This window comes from Crotalus tigris, unplaced genomic scaffold (assembly GCF_016545835.1).
Source record: "Crotalus tigris isolate CLP2741 ecotype Arizona unplaced genomic scaffold, ASM1654583v1 scf7180000017550.10884619, whole genome shotgun sequence".
Classification (NCBI taxonomy): Eukaryota; Metazoa; Chordata; class Lepidosauria; order Squamata; family Viperidae; genus Crotalus; species Crotalus tigris.
The window spans coordinates 3,447,355-3,470,844 of record NW_024096468.1 but is presented as its reverse complement, the minus strand read 5'-3'; the positions used below and the strand labels follow the sequence as shown (position 1 = coordinate 3,470,844).

Here is a 23,490-nt window from a genome sequence, read left to right as displayed (position 1 = left end):
ACAGAAAGGATACTATCTTGGATTTATCACAGGATATGAATGATATGGATGAGACCCAAAGTCTAGGCAATTATGCACAGAATGGACACAATATTGTTTGATTTAGTATAATTTTCCACAAACCTTTTAAAACTGGAAAGTATATGAAAGCTGCTGGGTTTTTCACATTGGTCTCAGTGCAACCTAATCCCGTGTCCACTTATTTGGAAGGAAGATCTATTGTTGGATTGATTTCCAAGTTAATGTTACGTATGTGAAAGGACTAAGAAGAAAACTGGCAGGCTAGGATCCTGCAGAATAGATATTTAACCTTATTTTATCTGCTTTTCTTTCACGATGTGACTCAGCAATAATTAACTCTCCCTTTATTTCTAAACTGAGTATTTTATAAAGGGCACAATCTCTTTGGACAGAAATTAGATCATGCCAGTATTCAAAATGGCATTTTTATTCTCTATGATAGAGAGAGCCTTTCTCTATTACATTCATGCTAACATCAACTCAGGAATGCAAAATAAATTGTGCTAAGCATTCTTCCTCTCCAACATGATCAGGAAACAGGAATATTTTCAAGGAAAACCGCCTTCCATTATTAAATATAACTGGATTACTTTCACAGTAAATCATATTGAAATATTTAAACACAATCAAACTGAAATATACAATTGAAGAGTCATGTATTTATAAGGAGCAACATTTATAAGGAGCAACAATAGGGCTACTCAATTTAATATGATAGCCAAACTGGTTAGGAATGATGGGAGTCGTTATTCCTGATGCTTGGAAGGTATTATTTTAACAAAGCAATTACACATGGTGAAGCATGTACACCTGACCAATGGGGCAGGGAAACTACAAGCTATGTCCAAATAAACAAACATGTAAAATTTGTGAAATTTCCAGAGAAGATTTTTTAACAAGAGTTTTTTCTCAGAATAAAACCTTACTCCTGTTCGAACTCTGAAGAGTTATTATATTCAGCGGGACTTGTTTTAGACATGCCTGCATTGGGCTGTAGTTTTAAATAATCATTTTAACATGGAAAGAGTGCGCACATTTACCAATCCTTGATTTTGCCAGACAGTTTTATATGACAATGCACTGCCTCACTTCCACTGGAAAAGTGAATGCTCTGAATGCTAATTTGTCTTAATTTTTGATTTGTCATCATAACATTTCCCCAACAATAGGAGGGGATTGCAAAACAATAGTGAAGATGGGGCTTTGCAATGTTGATAGTTGCCTCATTTCTTTCCTTTAAAAAAGGTAGCCTAAAACTTGAACTGGAGCTGTTTAAGGCTTGAGACACCATGGAACCCATTCACTTTTTAAAGTATTTGTCTACATGCTTTCAACCAACCATATAATTGTGAAAAGCAGAACTGGTTCTTTTAATAGAAAAAGAAAAGGGAGAGAACCAAGATGAATGTTTGCAGTAAATTCTATTCCTATAAAAGTAATCCTGATGGCCAGTCCTCAAGGTAAAATATTTATTGGTATAATAGTAATTAAGTGGTGATTTAAGTTTGAAAGGAAAATAAGGCCATTCCACATTTCAGGATGTCTAGGAAGGTAAAAGCCAGGTTCTTTAGTTGTCCCTAAGTCAGACATTTGCAGGTCTATCACAAGACGATGAAATGCTGCTGCATACCAAATAACATAACCCCCTAGCTGGATTAAGCAGAAAAAAAGTGCACCTTCTCAAGGACAGAAGTGATTATAGCAGATCTCTTCAAGGAAGCCAAAGCAGCAGAGACTGAAGTGCAGAAGATTATTCTGGGGGGTTTGCAGTGAAAATTTCCTTTGCTTATCCAGCAGTCATGTCTAGTAGTGCCCTTGACATTTGCTTGCCAATAACAGGATCCTTCAAGAGGATCCCTTCCCCTACTAGCCTCTGAAATCCTCACTTATTCTCAGCCATCCTGTCAAGGGACCTGGCTGCCACTTATTGATATACAGAAGCAGGAACTGAACTAGGGCCTGAAAGTTGTTCCAAGAGTTTGGTCTTCTCCTGATCACAACTGCTACTGAAAGCTGCCAAATGAGATTCTTTTCTGTCTTTGATGTATCCAAATTCAACAACTGAGCCAAGGCAATTCACCCAAAAAATGCAAGAATGTCTGAAGGAAGAATCTGGGAGGAAATATTATTAACCCACTCCACATCTCTACCCTTTTGTAGGAGTTACCTTAATTTTAAAAGCAGCAAATTAACTAACTTCTCTTACAACTATTTCTCTATATTAAAAAATTTAGTGCAAACATAAAAGTATGGGGAAAGTAGATTGACTTTTTGTGGACACTAATAGGAACTATTACATTATTGGTGGTGGTGGCAGTTCTCTAATCTTTCCTGGATGCTACGTAAGAAGCAACACTTAAAGACAATGTGATAGTCCCCAGACACTATTGGGAAGCATCTCGATTTTCCACCATTCTCCAAAATGGTGTTATGCCAGAGACACTGTGGGAAATTCTGGCTTCCCAGATCAGACATGATATTGATATGAGTAATGCAGGACTGACATCTGATGCAATTCTGGGATCCCAAGCAGCTGCCTCCTGAGTTTGAGCCTGGGCTGGATTTATAAACAATTGGAATACTATGTGGATAACAATTAAGAATGCAACTGGCATGTGTGTTTTGTTTTGAATATAGTTGCAGCAAGACGCTTCTGCCTACAACTGTCATAAATAACATAATCTACATACAAGTCACTGGAAAATTCCAAGAGGGAAGGGCTTTTCCTGGGAAAATTTCATAACAATTGAAAGCAGCCTTGTGACAATGCACCAGCTAAATACAAATGGGATTTGAGGAACTGCAGAAGCTCCGTTTGAATCTGGCTGCAAGAACTCACACTAAGGCGTCTCGCACATCCAGGCATACTAACAGCTGTGAGAAGCCCGTCACTCATCAATGCATAGCTACAAAGTTTTGTTCCAATGCCTTCTTCTTTCCTTTCCCCCAAAACTAGAACTTTCATACCAGGTTGTAGCATGTTTTCTTTACCTACCTGCAACCTCATACTTTGCTTTCTGTTGCTATGGAAAGCTTAATATAAAGATCTGCAGAAAGGGGATATTAAACACTGCTACTTAAGCTTCTCTCCAGGTCTAGGAAGAAATACACATATGCTCACCAATTAGGCCATGTGATTGCAAATGTGTTTCCAAATGTTCATCTATCCCCAATTCTTTTTGGGAATAGAGAATATGTGTATATGCATTTACTATAGATTAAGGTAAGAAGATTCTGCTGAAATGCTCAATATAGTCAATGGGGAGAAATGCTCAGAGCTATAGTTTAGCACTGAATAGAAATCCCAACATTCCCTAGCTCTGCTGTCAATCCTTATTACAATGATGATAATTATACAGTATTGATGTTACTGACTCCAATTCTTTCCAAGTTATATAATCATTTTGATTATAGGATATATAAACAAACAAATAAAAACATCTCTTGAACAACTTACCCCATTCACATTTCTTCTGATACATTGAGCTACACTTCTTGTAATTCCAGACTGTATATTTACACCAGCAAGCCAACAATGAGAGAAGATGAGGCTACTCTGCAGTATTTGTAGCAAGAATCCTCAGCTTAGGGATCAAAGGTTAATGCATGGTTGCCATTTAGGGCTGATTTTCACCTGTATGCAAAATTCCCCAATATCTCTTCTGATCCAGCTTTAGTGTTGATATAGGCCAAAGTATCCCAACGTAATACAGCACCAACTGAATCTTATATTGCTAAAATTGTTCTCTGTCTGTAATCTCCAACTGGGTGGTATATCATAGGGCAATACTTCTTGAACTAAGGAATTTTAAATGGGCTAACTTACAGAATGTGTTCAAAATCTGGGACTCATTACACTTATGGGATTCAAATTTGACAAAGTTGTTGCTGCTTCAGCATCAATGTGCTGCCATAGTCAGCCATGGCCACATGATAATCATTTCCAATGTTCTCTTCCAGCTTCTCACAAGTCAATAGAGAAAATGACAGGAAGTCTAAGTCAATCATGATTGCCAACACTCCCTGACAGCTTCCCAGAAGCAAAATCAGTGGGAAGGGTATGCAGATGTGTTAGTGGAGGGAGGGTGCATGAGGGTGCAGTGTGGATTGGGGAGGATGCATGAAGGTGAGCGTGGGTTGGATGCACAAATGGTCAATGAGGGGGAGCAAAGAGGCATTGGGGAGATGGGGGAGAGTTACTTGAGCAATTAGTGATGGTTTCCCCATTAACTTTCTCCCTGCAAGCTTCCCACAAGGAAAGTTAGTGGGGAAGTCAATAGGATGTCAGAAATTTCTCTTGCTTCCACTGCTTTTTTGCCCCAGCCATTCTGTCCATCGGTTTGGATAAGTAAAAATCTCTGAAATGACACAATTGAAACAATGATCCAACAGGATATGTGTTGTCTAATTATAAATAATATCCTCTCCCAAATATGAGATAAGATCCTTAATGTGCTTAAACAGAAAGAGGGCTTCAAAAGAATCAAGTTACTGAAAAATAAATTCAATGGTATATGTATTTCGAAAGAATTTGGTAAATGTAAACTTTCCCAACATACATAGTATACATACATACACATATTTTCCTCTTTTCTATCTAAAAACACTTTTTGGTAATGATACTTTCCTCCCCTGTGCAAATCGTGCTGTTTTGTACAGGATGATTACAAGGCTCCCATTACACCTTTTAATTAGCACTCGGCATCAGGGCATATTTGAGTCCCAAGCAAGGTTGACTCACCTCTGCATAAGTTATTTTGTCAGGGAAAAGAGAGAGGGAGAGAATTATGTGAAGTCAAGTGCCAAAGAAACTGCCGAGGGGATGGGGGGGGGGAGAGAAAGAGAAAGCTGAGAGAAAAGATGTGTTAAGTGCTACCTCTGGGGGTTATTTCTGGATACGAGAACACCATGTGGAGATAGCACTGTTGATTCCACTGTTACGGGGGAAAGGCTCTCAGTTCTCACTCTCTTTTTCCCAGGCTATGGTGGAATTTGGTCTTAGCTAAAGAAAGATTTTATATCAATAACTATCCAACTGAAGCACCAATTTAATTGGAAGAACAAAGAGGAGAAGTGGGTCATCCAACAGTTTGGATGTGCTACATCTGGATGTTACTTCTGGAATAAGAAAGAGAGAAAAAGGACAAAGCTGCACCTAGGGTTTTCACCAGAGTTAACTAGCCTAGTAACCTAAATATAAAATCATCCAAAATTGAATGGTATCAAGGATGCTCCAGAAACTTTCTTCCTTCACAAGATAATAAATCTCAGGGTTTGAAGATCTCTGTCAATATCACTTCAGTAGTGAAATTCATGTTAGTTTAATGTCTATTTCACTCCAGAGACTCACTGTCCAAGCTTGTCTTCTCAACAAAACTGACATGACTAATGATGATGACATGAAATTGGCACTCATTTAATTATTTTAAAACAACACTGACAGAAATTTTACAATTCCCATTGGATAAAAACCTAACACTACAGACAAACCCTCAGCTACAAGTAACCACTATCAGCAACCAAAGCACTACTTGACATAAGGCATTAATTAGTCTATGTAATTAACTACTAGCATTAATGATTTTTAAGAAGCACTCAATCAGTAATTGAAGAACAAATATACTGAATAATATTAGCCATGACAAATAAACACAGAACATCCATGCTTAGCAATAGTGTATCTCTAACAGACAGTGGGAGCTACTGAAAATAGAACAGAGACGTAGCTCAAAGATTAAGTACTTGTTTTGCAGAAAAGGCAAATTCAGATTCATTTTTGAGATCTTTAGATAGATTTAGGAAAAATCCCTACCTGAAACCTCAATGCTCTTCCTCAAAATAAGTGAGCTCTACCATTGAATTACATTGCTGCATTTTGTAGTTTAATGCTCTCTTTTCACCGTGCAATGGAAAGATGCTCATATACCTTAGGGGTATTTTTATCAAACCCTTTAACACTTCATTCAGCATGCTTCAAGTGTATAATGCTATGTGAGAATGACCTTGGGAGACAGAGGGAAGAACTGCAGCCAGAGGCTGTGAGCCTCCAGCAAGAATATGGTGTGGCAAACATCTCATAAGAGACCCCTCCCTAGTTTACTGGGTTATAAAGAAGAAGGGGCAGATTTATACTTTCAGACTTTCAAGATTATGTTACTGTGTCCTTACAATACAGTTGAATTAGTTCATCTGGGCATGCTTGCTGTCTGGACTATCTCACAAGGCTGACAAGCTACTTGCGTAAATAAAACACCTATATTATATCTTCCCACCTGCCTAAATAAAAAAAGGATCCCTAGACTTTTAAATAATTTAACTGAGACTGGGAGTGGGATAGAGGGGGAAGGGAGGATCCCTTCCACTAGACCCAACAGGTGGGTCTCACCACACTGCTGTTTCAGGACAGCCTCTCAACATTAAGGTCATCTGTTCTTTTTCATGATCCAGACACTTCATCTGTAAGTGCAGTGGAACACTATCTATTCATCCAACAAAGCAGAGTATATACATCAAATAAAATAGATAAGGAAGATTGGAAGGATTCAACAACCCAATGTGCCTTCAGCTCAGCATTTCCCCCCCCCCCCTCTTACAGCTTATTAAGAAGCTGGTGAAGCCCTGACCTAACCAGTAAGTTTATAAAGCTACATATTAGGTTTGGACAGAAATTTATCTTGGAAGGTTAATTGAAAAAGAGGGAGAAGGACAAGCAATCCTTTCCTAATCTATTCTTCCAGTAATACAGAATTTTGTGGCAACTGTTTCCATGGCCTTGTAGTGATGTGTCCACCATCGAGTCCATCCTGTCTCCAGAGGAAGCTCAGCATCCTCAAAAACAACAACAACAACAAAAAACCACCAAGGAAAAGGGAAACTAATCTCCCCAGGTGAGCTTGGAATCTGAGAGTTTGGAGCAAAAAGAAAGTTTAATTAATCTGAAATTCAAAAACTTTCACTTCATAGAGAAACAGGTCTTTTTCTCATATTCCAACTGCCTACACACATGAGATTACAAAGACATCTCTCCTTAGAGAAGCATGTCATTCCATAGTGTTAAGTACATCTTGTTCCAGTATGCTCAGTCTGTGTACACATGTCAGTAACACTAACCTACAATAAGCCAGATAAGGAACACAAGTAGAGGTCTATGGGCCCAAGGTAGATCTCTCCTATAGAGTCTCTTACCCCAGCATTAGACCTTAGTTAAAGAGTTAAAGGTTATATGTAAGAGAGCAGATAAGTTAAGTCCCTGGAACTTAAGAGAACTACTCTCTAAATAGGCAGTGGTAGCAGCCTCACCCATTTACCAAAGCAGAACAGTGCCAGTAGGTGATTTTAATGTTAGGGTATAAAAATCTGGAGTAATGCTAGATGGCAGCAAATGCTATCTTCCTGATATTTGGTCAGTATGTTGACATTCCCTGCCATTCACTTCTACTTGCACTTTTTTTTCATCTATCATACTGCCATAGGCAAAAGCCTAGGTTCCTCTGAGGGCATGAGTTCACCCTGTGAACTTTAAAAAAAAAAGACTGCTACTGACTAAATGAGTTAATCACCTTCGCCCAGGTAAGATTTGAGAAGGCCATCAAAGCTGTGCCTTGTTTACATCTTATCAAAAGAGGTTAATGAAAGCTAAAGCTCAGATATACAGAACAGAGGCTAATCAAGAGCTGCCTATCTTAGAAGTTACTACTAAGGGTTGTTTCATTATGAACAAGGAAGTGGGGTAAGTTAAGTATTTACACATCCACTTCAAAGGATGTACAGTACCATTTATCTCTATTATCTAACATTTCTATCTAATTAAAGGAAAAAGCAGATATGAGAGAGAGAGAGAGAGAGAGAGAGAGAGAGAGAGAGAGAGAGAGAGAGAGAGAGAGAGAGAGAGAGAGAGAGAGACGATACGAAGCCTTCTGTTGAGAGAATGCAAAGCGATGGCAGAAAGAATTAAAAGTATTTTTCAAATGGACAAGAAATTGATCTGGAATCGATTTCATAACTTAAGGGTGGTTCTGATGCATGAAATTACAACAAATATTGCTCCTGGCTTTTGAAGAAAATGGTTCTCAGAGTCCATGGATAATTTTAGACGGGCAAACCAATTCAGCTGACATTTCTCTGATAAAATTTATCCCCTGCAGTTATGAGCCTTGTTTTCAGAATTTTTACTTTTAACTTGAGATACACCTGCTGAAATTATGATATCTGCAAGGCTACAAATAAAAGGAATACCCAAGATATAAGATTGTGTGGTGGATAAGCTTGTTTGGACCGAACTATGGATAGAAGATGACTGGGATACCAGACCACTCCATTATTCGATACTGAATACAATATCTGCAAGTTACAAGGAAAAGTGCTATACCTGAATTTCCATCCGGGAAGTCCAGGTAAAATCAGGAGTCTGTAGTACTTAGACAACAATCTCGGTGGTTGTATGTACCTTGTATCTCTGTTCATTCTTCCAGTATTTCTTGTTTCGAGTGCCTAGGAAAGTCGCCTAAAGGTTTCTCTTTTTCCTGACTTGTCTGCTGTTGCTTTGGAAAGCATAGCAACCATTGAGTGTGCTTCACACTCCAGCAGAGAAACAGAGAAAAACTATTCTAACTTGCCTTTTCAAACCTGACACCCTCCAGTTATGTTGCGGCTGTCAGCTCTAATCTCTTCTGATTGCATTTTAAGGAAGCCTTTTGTTAACCACGATGAGAATAATTGTTGACCCCTCCTCTCTCACAACAACCATGTAAGGATATCCATTTGAGCACTGTCCACTTTTATATTTCAAATAGCATATTACATGGCAGAGAGAGACTGGATTGCCTATTTTTTTTTAAAAAAAAAAACCTGCTATCAGAAGTACACTTTTGATTATAGCAGCAAAGATGGGCAAGGTTTTCTAACCTTTCTTCTGGGTACGTTTCCAGAAGATAGTACCAACCAGCACCAGGCTGCAGGAATTAGCAAATATGTACACACAGTGCAGGGAGCAAAGTATGCTCTCCCCCTCATGGTTGAATTTAAGTATTAAAAAAAAAGTGGGAAAAACTGTCAGAGGAAGCATTGGCTTGGCTCACTTAATGAATTCATACAAAAACAAATTTTGAATCAGAGGCTTTGTAGGCTCAAGAAAGCAGGAAGTGTTGCAATCTAACCACTGATTATAAAAGAACTTTGCCCTTCTCTTCCTTATTCATACTTACATATTTGACCTTTGACCATTAACTAATAAGAAACAAAAATGCTATTGATTTCTACAGTTAGAAATTTAAGCCCATATTAATTAAGTCCCAACTAGAGTGTTCCACACCTGTTTCCCTTGGTTGGCAGGACCAAAATTTAGTGATCAACATTACGCTGATGCTCATAAAGCACAGCATCAGTAGATACAGACCTTCACATAGGAATGGTTCATATAATACACTAAATTTTGGTCCTGCCAACCAAGGGAAACAGATGGAACACTCTAGGTGGGACTTAACTAATTTGATGGACTTCCATGTCAATTATCTATGCTGCTTAGAGATTATAGAAGTTTAAGTCCAATGTATCTGGAAGACAACAAGTTGGGAAAAGCTGTGCTTGAATCATCTGGATTCTCTGGATCAATTTTCCACAAGGTACAGAAAATCTTTCTTCTCTATTTAGCTAAAGAAGCTGCAGGCCTCATGCAAGTTTCCCCCAACCTTCTTTGATGTGAAGGCACACCAACTGGCCTTTTCATTTTTCTTTATACCCAGCATCTGAGACCTGTCACCACTCTCAACTACCGTCTACAGTAAATGCTGAAAGAGGGAGGAACAAAGGCAGCTAGGAAACAGATCAAATTAAAATCTCCAGCCTCCCACATCACACTGACTCCTACACACCTCCCTGCCAGCCATAAGCTCTTCTGACGAGCTGCAACTTGAGAGGCGGTAATGGGAAGCATAAGCTGTTACCATAGGAAGCACACTTAAATGCAACATTCACTCCTTTTAAGAATGTATTGGTGATGGGAAAGTAGAAAAAAACAATGGTGCAATGTTTCATATGGTTTATCTTGATAATATTTCCACTGCCAGATAATGTTTCCTCAGTAAATCTTTCAGAACTGAATTTGTGAGTTACTAATCCATGAATTACTGTTCCCATGAGGGCATATTGGCATGGGCATAAGTCCTCAGGTAGGAGTGAATTACTATACAAACCAGAGTACCTATTCACTGTAGCTTGTACCAATGAGCAATTGTGCATATTACTGTATAAGACTTGCTCAGTGCTCAAGGTCTGCAGCTAAAATACCCAAATGTGAAGCCATAGGTTTGCATTTCATGAAATGGAGAAGATTCAAGATGACACAATATACTCTGATGAAGCATACACATGATTTCTTATGTGCCATCAAGTTGGGGTTGACTCTTGATGACCACATAGGATTTTGTCTATGGTAAACTGTCCCTAACCTAGTTCTTCCAACACCACACCCATTGCCACTATAACCAAGTCCATCCACTTTACTTCTGGTTGTCCTCTTCTCTTTCCTTCTACTTTTTCTAGCATTAGAACCTTCTCTGGAAAACAAGGACTTTGCATAATGTGTTCAAAGGAAGGTATCTTGTGAGATGACTTGGGCTGAGAGCAAGTGACTGATCCAAGGTCATCTTTCAATATATATATATATATATATATATATATATATATATGTGTGTGTGTGTGTGTGTGTGTGTGTGTGTGTGTGTGTGTGTGTGTGTGTATATGTATATATGTATATATATATATATATATATATATATATGTTTGTGTATATATATATATATGTGTGTGTGTGTGTGTGTGTGTGTGTGTGTATGTGTATACACACACACACACACACACAGAGTCACTGATACTTCCAAAACCATACACAACATTTGTCAGGATAAAATACAAAAGATGCACCGTGCATCTCTGATGAGGACAGAATTGCCAAATTTACACTGAAATATAGATATGCTCCAATTTGTCTATCGTTTGAGTTGTCAGAATGAATCAGATGAAGATCACAAACTATTCAGACCTCATTTTTAAAAAAATAGCAACTAGCCAATCAGCTATAGCAAAATTTTTATAAAGGCAAATGGATTCAAGTTTTAGACAAAGAAAAAGCAAAGACTACTGGAACCATAATGGTTAAAAAAGCTTCTTAAGGAGTACATAGGCATAAAAGGTAATAAACTTATAAGTACATATTTATTTTCCAATTTAAAAAATTCCTACCTCACTTTCATCCTTTAAAAAATAATAAGAGTTCCCTTAAAGAGAATCTATTGGGTATCAGAACAGAATACATATTTGTATTCTGTTTTCTAGAGAGACAAAAACAAATTTATATTCTGCTCTCCATGTATCAAGTTAAAATTATATGGCATTAAGAGGAAAACAATCTACCTCCAACTTTTTTTCCATGGTCATGAAGCATTCTGCAATTACAAAAATTCAGCCAACTTGCTTAATATAGAGAATTCTGTCGGACCAATGCGCATTGGCTATTTTATTCAGGTGTAGACAAATAACTTAGATTATTGTTGTCTGTGACTCAGAGGTGTTTCTAATATCTCTGTCTCAACGTTTTCTCCCCTTAAGACACCACTGTACATTAGACAGAAGGGGGGGGCTAAGGGAGTGGGGAGCCTCCAGGAAGATTGTTAGGGGAAACTTTTCCATCTAAGGCATTGGTATGCTTTTTCAAGCATCTGCAACAAATCATCTGAAGCCTCAGTCTTTAGTACTGCTGCAACTGAAACTGGGGACAGTGGAAATGACACTGCCAGTGAGTGTACGAAATAGGGTGGAGAAGTTAATTTTGTAAACCAAAACCAAATGAGCAATTATTTCCATTCCACCAAGACCTAATGCCAGTTCTGGGTCAAGATTGCTCATAATATCCATCAGACAGATGTAACATGGGCTGAAGAAAAGAGGAAATGGACTGGATGCTGAAGAAGCAGGTTTCATGCTCAGATCTGTTACCCAAGAGAAATCCATTGCTCCATACAAAAACCACTTCCCTTTTTCTTCCTCTGAAGGAACATTTGTCTATAAATTGATGTATCAGACTTAGCCATGATTTCTATAACCACTGTTTGGGTTGTAATTTCCAATGCATACTAAATTCAACCCAACTTTATAGCTTGGAATAATATATGAACTCAGTCCTTGCTTTTTTAAGTCTCTACATTCTCTGAAATAGGAAACCCTCCGTTATATATACAATGAAACAGTTCCAGTGTTTTACATTCTAAGGAAGCATTTGAGTTTCTTGAATGAGTGCGTGCACACACACTGATTAAAGAAGAGCAGGAAATGGAGATATAGACACATACTGAGACCTTGTTATTCATTATAAATTAGTCTCATTTTTGCTATCCTTTCATCCTCCACATATCTCCCTTAGTAGGTAATGTGAGTCTAAAAGCCTAGGATAGCATGAAGTATTTTAAAAAGTGGCCCCTTTTATAAAATATGCTAGTAGCAAAACAGACAAATCCCTAGCAAGGAATCTATTGTGGTGCACCCTGGTTGAAGAATCAGCCTGGTTAAATCCTTTCCAAAGAATGGAACATAGCCTTTATGGAGAAGTGAGGATATTCTCCTTCTTTGTTCATTCTGACCTTGGTTTTGTTGTGGACAGTCTTGAAATCAGTTGGGAAATTAAACAGAGAGGAAACTACAGGGTGTCCTGCAAATACAGGTTATCTTGGACAAATTATTACTATCTCAAATAGCTTCCACCATTTTTTAATGTAGAGATACATACAAACTCTGAAAATACATACTATCATTTTAAATTACTAATGTAAGGAAAAGTTAAAAAATAATGAAAAATGACAATGGCAACTTAATTCCATGCTGTTGCCAAAGACAATGAATGGGTGTATCCATAATGTTACCAGGAATCAAGCTAAATTGAACTTTTACTATAAAGGGAAATTGATTTATTCCCTTTATAAACTGTCAAATCAACTAAAGACTCAGACTTTTAATATGACAATCAACATCAAAACATCTACAGGACATTATCAAAAATTTAAAATGCCCATGTAAAAATGCAGGGGGGAAATAGAACTGAAGGAGTCAATTAACAGTACAAAATACATATTTACATAATAAAATTACTCCTAACAGTAGTAATATAGATGATGAAACACAACCACCAAATATTCTTTGGAAGAATTCCAACACGAGTAGATTCCAGTAAGCTATAATGGAGCAAATCTTAATTCTAAAATAAACTCTTTAAAGTGATCCAGGAGCTGCAATAGAAAAAGAACCCCAGCTGAAAAGAAATCTGCAATTAAATCTTTATATAAGGAATAGTTAACATTTAGCCTACCAGTTGTGTTGGAATTCCAGTTTCTATCAAGAATGGCAAGGCAAAAAGTAATTTCTAATTCATTTGGAGAACCACATGTTAGTCATTCCTGTTGCACCACAACAAGCTTAAAATCAGGCTAAATAATAAACATTAAAACCTGCACTGAGAAAAATTTGAATAAAGGCACACACTCAGGTTATTAGAATTAGGCAATTAGAATTCAAACAATAAGATCATACAGTACACAGTGACCCAGTGTCACTGTGTCATCTATTGTCTTCTCCTCACTGTTCCATCATATGGGAGCACAAACACTCTACTTGTCCAGACAATCTTTCTATCTAAAATTCTATATCTTACATATTTAAGGCACACTGCACAAATTATTTCTCCAAAGAACTGAACCAACAGAGTTTGCAACACAAGTATGAACAGTGAAAGAGTCAGTGCACAAACAAACAATATTTTCAGTTTACAAGCTAAAACAATACAAAGCATCCTCAAAGTTAGCGTCATAAGGTATTACCTGTATTCTCCATAAAAACTGGATGGATAAAGTATGGTGACAATTTTAGAAAACAGAATTTATGTGAAAGCAACCAAACTCAACCTATTATTGTAACAGCAAGCTAAGACGCAGGTGAAAAATATAGAAAAACAGGTTGTGGGAGTTTTCTCCTTAATCAAGTTTAAATTGCTTATGGCTGCCGCTTTCCCTTGCCAAAGAAGCTAGCTTTTAAATTCCGATATTCTCCAAGCATTTGGGGAGTTATATTTCTGACAGGCATCAGGTTGGAAAAAAATGGTCATAAATTGTTGATCTCATGGATTAAAGAAATTAGAATAAAGTACAAAGCCTTTTAGGAATATATGAAACAGCCTTAATCTAATCACTAATGTATACATGATATAGAAAAGTTTACTACTGAATTCAGGTTCTTTCAATTAAAAATAGCTATGCTGAAGTTAATGAGAACTGGTAAAGAAGGGGAAAATTAACTCACTCCCACATCTAACTAACTCACATTTCCCATCTTTTTATGCAGTTGAAATTACCCCTGCATAAAATGTTATTCATCTGACAGACACTTGTATTGTCCCAAAGGACAAATAATACAGAATGTATATAGTTAAGAAAATATAATGGGGGGAAATAAAATTCATTTGGTCTAGCACAGCTGCTCCAATAAAATTTGGAGCCTCCAGAGCTGTTTTTAAAGTGGAAATTAAATAAAAAATCAAATTGATTGTTGATACCGGTCTATGTGATTTATTGCTTCATCTTCAAATAGGCCATTGCTTCATTTAACTTAGTCCTGTTTACTCCAGCCTTCATAAATCTGATACCCTCTAAATGAAGACATCGAATCCAGTGTGGGAAGTAAACTTCCCCAAGCTTTCTACAGAAACCATCTTTCAAGAGATTTGGCTTTTATTCTGGTTCCAGAGCAATAGAGGGATGTATCCACTATTTCTGTCACCTCCAAAATAGGCTAACAGTATTGTCCTTCTTCTCTCCTAGCTCCCCCAATTAAACAACCACTCAAAGACAGAACACAAGTTGCTCAAAACAGAATGAATAAACCTAATAATTATAGTGCTGGGAGAAAAGCTGAAGCGAGCCAAAGAGACTGTCTCAGAACTTAACAAACAGACAAACCTTGACGTACATGTAAGGCTACATTCAGCAGAGGCTAAGGAGGCAGATAGTGTGAACTCCACCCATTTTGCCCATAAAAAAAAAATCAACAACACACCGATGAAAACCCATACCTGGCAGTTTAGCTCCACACCCTTGGCCCCACCTTTAGTGGGTTTATTTTCCAAGCAGTCTTCCTCAAAGGGGAAAAAATGTTTTCAAAAGAGCTACTTGCATTCTGCAAGAGATGATTGTTATAACTGTTTGGCTAGAGGTTCCCTACTTCAACCACAGCCTCGCCTATGATTTAATCTGACATTCTAAACAGGTTTGATGCAAACATGCTTTCTAAAGCAATCATCTAGACTGAATTGTATGGGGTGTTAAGCTCTGTATCTTCTGTTAACAACCCCAGATGAACAATCAAAAGGACTCTAAGCCAGTATTTTACTGGGTGCTCTTCTTCAATTGAGAGCTATCTTCTCTTAGACTAAGTTGTCAGAAGCTACATGTCAGCAATGAACAGAACCAAAGCAAAATGTAGGTTGGCTGATGCCTTCTTCTTACTGCAAACTCAGTCAGCTGCTGGCAGAAAGAAAGATCATTCTTGCCTCAGGCCTTAATCAACCACTTACACAGAGCACTTGAAATTTTACTCAGGGATATAGCAAATAAAGGCAGGGTCTGCATGTGGCTTAGGGTCACAAAAGGTCCATTCCTCCCTTGGTTATTCTTAGTCCCTAATTACAACATGGTGATGGTCAATGAAATATCTCTGCAAAGTTAATATTGAATGACATTTCTTATTTCATTATATGAAAATGATATCATACAGATATCTGGAAACAGAATATTTGTTCCCATGATGTAACATCCTGCAAACTCATACCACTGCCATTTGAGTCTAACAAATTGCTTGTAGCTGTCTCTTAGAATGTTAATGGATGATTGTCATTCATGACACCAAGCAATGCCGTGTAACACAGGATCATGTCAAAAAGTGCCTCATGGATGACAGAGCTTAAGAAGATAGAAAACACACAAAGATCAGGAATGGGAAAAAGTACTACAATTCAAGTATTCTTCACAGTCCATTTAAAGCTAAAGCCAAACCATTTGGCAAAATCTTTATTTTTCTCCAGAGTAATACCCCAGAGTGAGCTGATAAAATTGCTGCTGCGGTATCTTTGAAGAGGTTCCAAAATATTAATCCTTCTTTCATCATTATCCTATACACACCTGTAGAATAGATGCAAGTAAGAAATAACTCAGCTGCAGCCCTGACCATCATATTTTAATTGTAGTAATGTCTGCTTTAAAGTCTCTGTGTCTCTCACAGCTTGGTGCCTGCCAGATGTGCAGGGGCTGCATTCTCAGCTAGATGGCCACTCGCCATGGCACACTAAAGGAGGAGTTGAGAAGTAGTAGTCCCAGCACATCTGGTGGAAGCAGCAGGACAGAGGAATGCTGGTCTGTCATAAAGTGCTTTCCAACCACACATAGGTAGTGAGCCAGGGAAACATACTGCCCTTCCAAACTTAGCCACATGTTCTGTCCTGAAATTATTAACAACCACATGAGTATCAGGATTACTCATCTGTGCAACACTGTAGAGGACAGAAAATAACCAGGAAGAAGAAAAAGACAAAGAGGGAAAAACAGACAGTGAAGTTTTCCACATTTTAGAAGAAATCTGTAACTTTAATACAAAGAAAAAAACTTCAGGAAAAGCCAAACAACTATATTCTATTGTGCAAACTTATTACTTTGATTAAAATAACAGTGGCTATTTTCACTTTTGCAACTTACCTATTTGATTTTGGTTACATGGATTATTTGGTGCTCGGGATCATTCTACGATGGGCATACATTTGAGAACTAGCTACTAGAACTCTCTAAAAGCAGCATCAGTGTCATGGAAAGATTCTGGCAAGCATTGCCTATTTATGCAAGTCTTTTACAAAATCTACATGGCAATTTGCTCTCCAAAGGAAAGTGGATGGAAAATGTAATATGTTGCATAGATGGGTGGAGTAGGACTGAAGCTGTCTTTTAACTCTTAAAACGATTCTTGCTAGCAATACTTTTCTCCCTGTGGGGTTTGGTTCCTCAATTCCTTCAAAAAAAAAGAATGACTTCCATCTGGCTGTAGCAGAAGAAAGAAAGTCCAACTCTGGTTGACATTGGGCCTCCTTCAGTTATTGTTCCATAGCAGCTGTTCCAAAAGGCTACTTCAATATATTTTTTTTTCTTCTCCTTCACCATCATTGTTTCCTTGAATATCATATCTTTTAGTGGTAACCTCAAGAATAGTCAATGCCTCTTCAGAAGTCATTCTGGAACCTCTCTGACTAAAGATCATATTAAAATTATTACAATAAATACATACATAAACATATATTTGGAGGGTAACTACTAGAACAGGGAATTGATCCCAGTTTGTCTGTGCTTTAAAAACTGAGTTCCTCCTCTCTTCACCACTTCGTCAAGCTTCACAAGAATCCCCTTCTTCAGCCCGTCTAGTTTGATTCAAGCAAAATCCTGATGTCCGAGTGTTAACTATGGTCCAAACAGCCACTGCAACAAAGCTGTGATAAAACATCTCCTTTAGCTTCAGGAATGAGCCACTTACTGTATTTATGAGCCAATAAATACAGGTCTGCAAAAACACCCACTGATGGATTTAAATATGGCAAAAGAGCACATTTTGTAACCTTCAGAGCAGACAAGTGCATCCTGATTACAGTCACCAGTAGAATCTGTACAAAAATAGAAAGAGAACACAGACTTTTTTGCTTTTTGCTAGCCTTTACTATCAAGTATCTAAATCCATTTTAAATTTTCGCCACCATACAGTTAAGTGAATTGTTGGGAAACCAGGAAAAACTTGTTATATAATAAATAGTTCTGTGTTCAGTTCTTAGAAAAAAGAAGAGAGACGCTTTTATTTTCAGTATTCATGCTGCTGCTTTTTGCTGAGAGATCCTTGCGAGGTTCAGTAGCCATAATGGGTAGACTATTTAGCCATGACAAAGTCACATTGCCCGAGGATGCACTAGTTTACATGGCATCCCAGGCAACATATATTTGGTATATTCGGTAGCTGAGTAGTGCAGCCTTGTATAGTTAAACAGTACTCATACGAAAGCAGAGGATACCCAACTTAATAAAACTATGAGGCTAATATTAGGAACTATTAAATCTATGCCTTCTGAATGGCTATCGGTACTATCTAATATACCACCCTTACATCTTAAGAAGACAATCAGCCTTAAAAAAGGAGTGGCAAAACTGTGAGGTAAACTGATTATTATCTATACACAGGGATTGTCCTGATCAAATATTCAGACTCAAATCTTGGACAGCCGTGGAAACTTGGACAGCAATTAGAGAAGCTTTTGACTTTGAGATAGCATAGTGTCAAGAGTGGGCAATTTCTAATCCAGATCTGTTTAATTTAGTGTCTGGTTCAGTACAATGCCCCTTCAGCTTTGATCTCCTAAGGAAAATCTGGACAGCATTCAACAGGATCCAAACTAACCAGGTCACCACATTATATTGTTGACTGTAATCAGGATGCACTTGTCTGCTCTGAGGGTTACAAAATGTGCTCTTTTGCCATATTTAAATCCATTAGTGGGTGATTTTGCAGACCTGTATTTGGAAATATAAATGGAGGCTGGTTGATAATCCTAAATGTGACTCTGGGAATGTCCCATAAACTTTACATCATATTGTGACAGAATGCCTCCTCAGAAGGTTTCTTGGATCCCTGCATGAAATACATTATCTCGAGGGCATGGCTGTCTAATGACCAATCTAGATATCTAATGGCCAATCTAGATATCTGCCCATAGGTTCAGCAACCCCAAATTATGTTCATACATAATTTAATTTTACTCATAATTTTATTTGTCAGTCATACTCTGTGTTTTTAAAATAATTCACTGCTCTGATGTTTTATATTTTCATATACATTTTATATGTTTTTGTGAATTGTTATGCATTAGTGCTGTAATTTGTTATTCCAAATGAAACACACATACAATACAATACATATAGCATGTATAAAAGAAATACAGTATATGTGTATTTGGGGTTGGACAGAGTAACATAGGTGTACACCTTATATCTTTTTAAAGTTGGAGGATCATACAGCAGCCTGCAGCAAGCTCAGCAGTTGGATCATTGCTAACAGAATTCCTGGTAAAAGAGCAGACAGGGCCATATGGACATCCCTTCCAATCAAGAAAGCCTTTCAAATGATGAATAATGTCATTATGGAAATGGCCTATTCAGTGTAGAAGGGGCGTTGGTCTTACCTGAACGCCTTTTCTCAGTACGGAGATGGATAATCCACAGATGGGTTTTCTCTGTCTGCCTGCTCTTGAGACCAAGTAGCCAAAGCTTGACACGCCCCCACTTCCTGTGGAGTCCATTCTTAACGAGGGCGAATTGGCTGATGATTGACGAGGTATTGGCTCTCAGCTCCCTACTAGCGGCCTGCTGGCCTTGGGGTGGGTGTGGATTATCCATCTCCGTACTGAGAAAAGGCGTTCAGGTAAGACCAACGCCCCTTCTCCAGTACAGGAGATGGATAATCCACGGATGGGACGTACCAAAGCCTCACTGTCCCAAGGGGTGGGAAACAGATAAGGCCGGTAGATTGATCTCTGAGACAACTTGCTGGAGGACCCTCCTACCAAAGGAGGCATCCGCCGATGCAAAGCGGTCTATCTTGTAGTGTCGTATAAACGGGGAAGGCGAGGATCATGTCGCGGCCCTGCAAACTTCCTCGATTGACGCCTGGGTAGCCCATGCCGCCGAAGTTGCAGCGCTTCGGGTGGAATGGGCTGTGAGATGACTTGGGGGCGGCAGGGATGATACATTGTAAGCTTCTGCGATACAGCTTCGGATCCACCTTCCAATGGTGCCCGCGGAAACTTTCCGCCCCAAGGTGCCCGCTTGGAAGGACACAAATAGGGCCTCCGATTTGTGGAAGGGTTCTGTACGCTTTATATAACGCCGCAAGGCTCTGCGGACGTCCAATGTATGCCACTGCCGCTCCCGGTCATGTGTTGGATTTGGACAGAAGTTTGGGAGAATTACTTCCTGTGTCCTGTGAAAGAGTGAATTCACCTTCGGTATGAAGGCAGGATCTAACCTAAGGACCACCCTGTCCTTGTGGAAAATGCATAGGTCGTTTCTGACTGACAGTGCGGCCAGTTCCGAAATTCGTCTGGCCGATGTGATGGCAATCAGGAACGCCACCTTTAGCGACAGGTGGCGCAAGGAAACGGTCGCCAATGGTTCAAATGGTGACCGAGTGAGTGCGTGAAGGACTCGCGGTAGTTCCCAGGACGGGTACCTGTGAATTACTGGAGGTCTGGTGTTATAGGCGCCCTTGATAAAGGCGCGGATCCTGGGGTGGTGAGCTAAGGGAATCGAATCCGTGCAGGTGAGGAGGGTGGACAAGGCCGCCACTTGCCTGCGGATGGTCGCGGGGGCGAGGCCTCTGTCTAGTCCCTCCAAGAGGTAATCTACTATCTGAGGGATGTAGAGTTTGTGTAAGTCAAACTGCCGTTCCCTGCACCAAAGGCAAAAATTTTTCCAAGTGGAGTCATAAATGCGGTTTGTTGCCGGACGGCGTGAAGCTTGAATTATGGTAATGGCCCCGGGAGAGAATAGTTCCTGTGCCATTATCTGGCGCTCAAGTGCCAGGCGGTCAGTTGTAACCATTGGGGTTCCGGGTGACTGATGGTTCCCTGGTGTAGGGACACTTGATGAGGGGGAATGTTCCATGGGGGCGACTGAGACAGGTTCATCAGGTCGGCGAACCACGGTCTCTGTGGCCAATATGGTGCTACTAGGATCACTTCTGCCCGCTCCTGAATCAGCTTTCGGATGACCGCCGGTATGAGTGGTAGTGGGGGAAAGGCATAAAGCAGACCCTGAGGCCACTGAGTTCTCAGAGCGTCCGTCCCCTCTGCTCGCGGGTTGAAGTAACGAGAGTAAAATCTGGGGAGCTGGGCATTGTCTGATGATGCGAACAGATCGAGGATCGGGTACCCGAACTTGCGGGAGATGTCTAGGAACAAGTTCGGGTGTAGCCCCCACTCCGAAGGGTCCACTGTGGTGCGGCTTAGGAAGTCCGCTTGCTGGTTGTTGACCCCCGATATGTGTTCCGCTTTTAGTGACTTCAGATTGGGCTCTACCCAGCTGAATAGGAGTCGTGACTCTGTCATCAGGGTTTTTGATCTGGTCCCCCCCTGCTGATTGATGTGCGCCTTGGCTGCTACGTTGTCTGTTAGGACTAGAACGTGGTGGCCTCTGATTCTGTCTTTGAATTGTTGCAAGGCTAGGTGGATAGCCCTGAGTTCTAGCCAGTTGATGTTGTTTCTCAGATCCGTGGCGGACCAACGTCCCTGTACAAACCGGGAGTCCAGATGGGCTCCCCAACCATACAGACTGGCGTCTGTAGTGATGGTAACTCTGACTGGTTCCTTGAAGGGTGACCCCTTGGTCACGGCCCGAGAGCACCACCAGCGTAGCGCCCTGCGGATTTGTGCCGTGACCCTGACTAGGTGGTTGGATGCGCTGGTGTTCTGCCGTTGGTACGGGAGCAGAAACCACTGTAGTTCCCGTAGGTGGAGCCTGGCCCAGGGTACAATGGCTATGGCCGATACCATCTTGCCCAATAATTGGGAAAGTGTTAGTATCGGAACTGAACGTTGCCTGTGAACCCAGCGAGCCAGTTCCCTGATGCCGGCCACCCGGTCTTGGGAGAGATAGACCATACAGTTGGTTGTGTCTATCATGGCCCCCAGATGCAGCAGCCTGGACGAGGGAACTGTCTGGCTCTTCTGAAAGTTTACTGAGAATCCGTGTAATTGGAGGACGCGAATGACGGTCCTTACGTCCGCCTGAGCTGTCTGTAGGGATGTTGCTTGGATTAGTATGTCGTCTAGGTAACATTGGACGCGTATTGGGATTTTTCTCAGTTTGGCGGCTACCGCTGCTAGTATCTTGGTAAATACCCTGGGTGCCGAAGATAGACCGAAGGGGAGAGCTCTGTATTGGAAGTGTTTTCCCCCGTAACAGAAACGTAGGAACCGGTGGTGGTTTGGGTGGATGGGGATGTGAAGGTAGGCTTCCGTGAGGTCTATCGATGCCAGGAAGTCTCCTTCTCTGATGCTTCCCAGGATGGACTGAAGGGATTGCATCTTGAATTTTTTGTATGTGATGTAGCGGTTGAGGTTTTTTAGGTCCAGGATTGCCCTCCATCCTCCTGAAGTCTTTGGAACCACGAAGAGGATGGAGTAAAATCCTCTGCCTCTGTATTCCGCTGGGACCGGTTCTATGGCTTGAATGTCCAACAGGTGTTGGATGGCCTCCTGCATGAGTTTGCGTTTGGTGGGGTTCCTGGAGACCGAGCAGTTGATGAGTCGGTCTGGGGGTGTGACCAGGAACTCCAGGGACAGCCCGGACTGGATGGTTTGTAGTACCCAGTTGTCCGTGGAGGTCTGCTCCCACTGGTGGAAGAAGTGAGCTAGTCTTCCTCCAATGGGTAGGTCTATGTAGGAGTCATTTTGTCTTCCGGTACGGACGACCCGTTCCACGAAAGGGTCGTCTCGACTGGTTTTGTTGTCTGGGCTGGAACCCCGGTCTGTCGTAGGGGCGGCCGTACGGTTTGTTCTGCCTGGGAGTGAATGGCTTGGGTGCCTGACTGATAGGCGTGGTTGTCGGTTGACGAAAGGACTGCCTACGAAAGTAAGGTGTGGTACGTTTGTCTGACCTTTTGTTCAAGTGTGCCATGACCTTCCGCTTGTCTTTGTTCTCTACAAGATAGGGGTCCAAGGCCTCCCCAAACAGACCGTTGCTTGAGTAAGGGGCGGTCGCTAGCCGCCACTTAGCCTTGGTGTCAGCTTGCCAGTGTTTTAGCCATAGCATTCTCCTGGCAATTATGTTGGATGCTATGGATCTGGATGAAAAAATGGCCGATTGGAACGTTGCGTCTGCAGCGTATTCCGTGGCTGCTACCATCTTAGCCAGGTCCTGGTGTGTTCGTATGTCCTCCATAGGAACTATGGTTTGTAGTTGTTGCAACCAGATGAGGGTGGCCCGGACAAAAAAGGAGGCCGAGGTGGCTGCTTTGATGGCCCATGCCGCTGTCTGGTGGGTTTTGCGAAAGGCTTGTTCCCACTTTTTGTCATCTGCCTTAAGGGCCTCCACTAGGTCCCCAGCCATGGCTGTCTGGGAGACCAAGGGGGTCCAGGCTTCATCTACTTTAGGAATTTCTAAGGCCTCATTGAGGTCTGTGGCAGTGCTGTATAATTTTTTGTCCGTACCACTCACTGATGGGAAGGAAGCGGGAGAGTCCCATGGCTTCTTGATCCCTTTCAGGAAAATGGCGGGGCAAGGTATATGGTGTTGCGTTGTCACCTTTTCTACGAATACGGGTCTGGATGTGGTGGCCGGTGCCGCTTGCGGCTGA

General features: G+C 40.5%; 1 protein-coding gene across 7 annotated transcripts in view; it reads right to left on the bottom strand.

Moving 5' to 3' along the window:
- The window catches only part of ATP2B4 (ATPase plasma membrane Ca2+ transporting 4), a 172,380-nt gene that overhangs the window by 98,365 nt on the left and 50,525 nt on the right, over positions 1–23,490 (bottom strand). The window contains exon 1 of one of the 7 annotated variants that reach the window (XM_039340433.1): positions 3,479–3,494. The exons of the other annotated variants lie outside the window; for them this stretch is intronic. The gene's annotated coding sequence lies outside the window, so the exon portion shown is untranslated. Of the gene's footprint in view, positions 1–3,478; positions 3,495–23,490 lie in introns of those variants that run through there. 7 annotated transcript variants of the gene reach the window in all.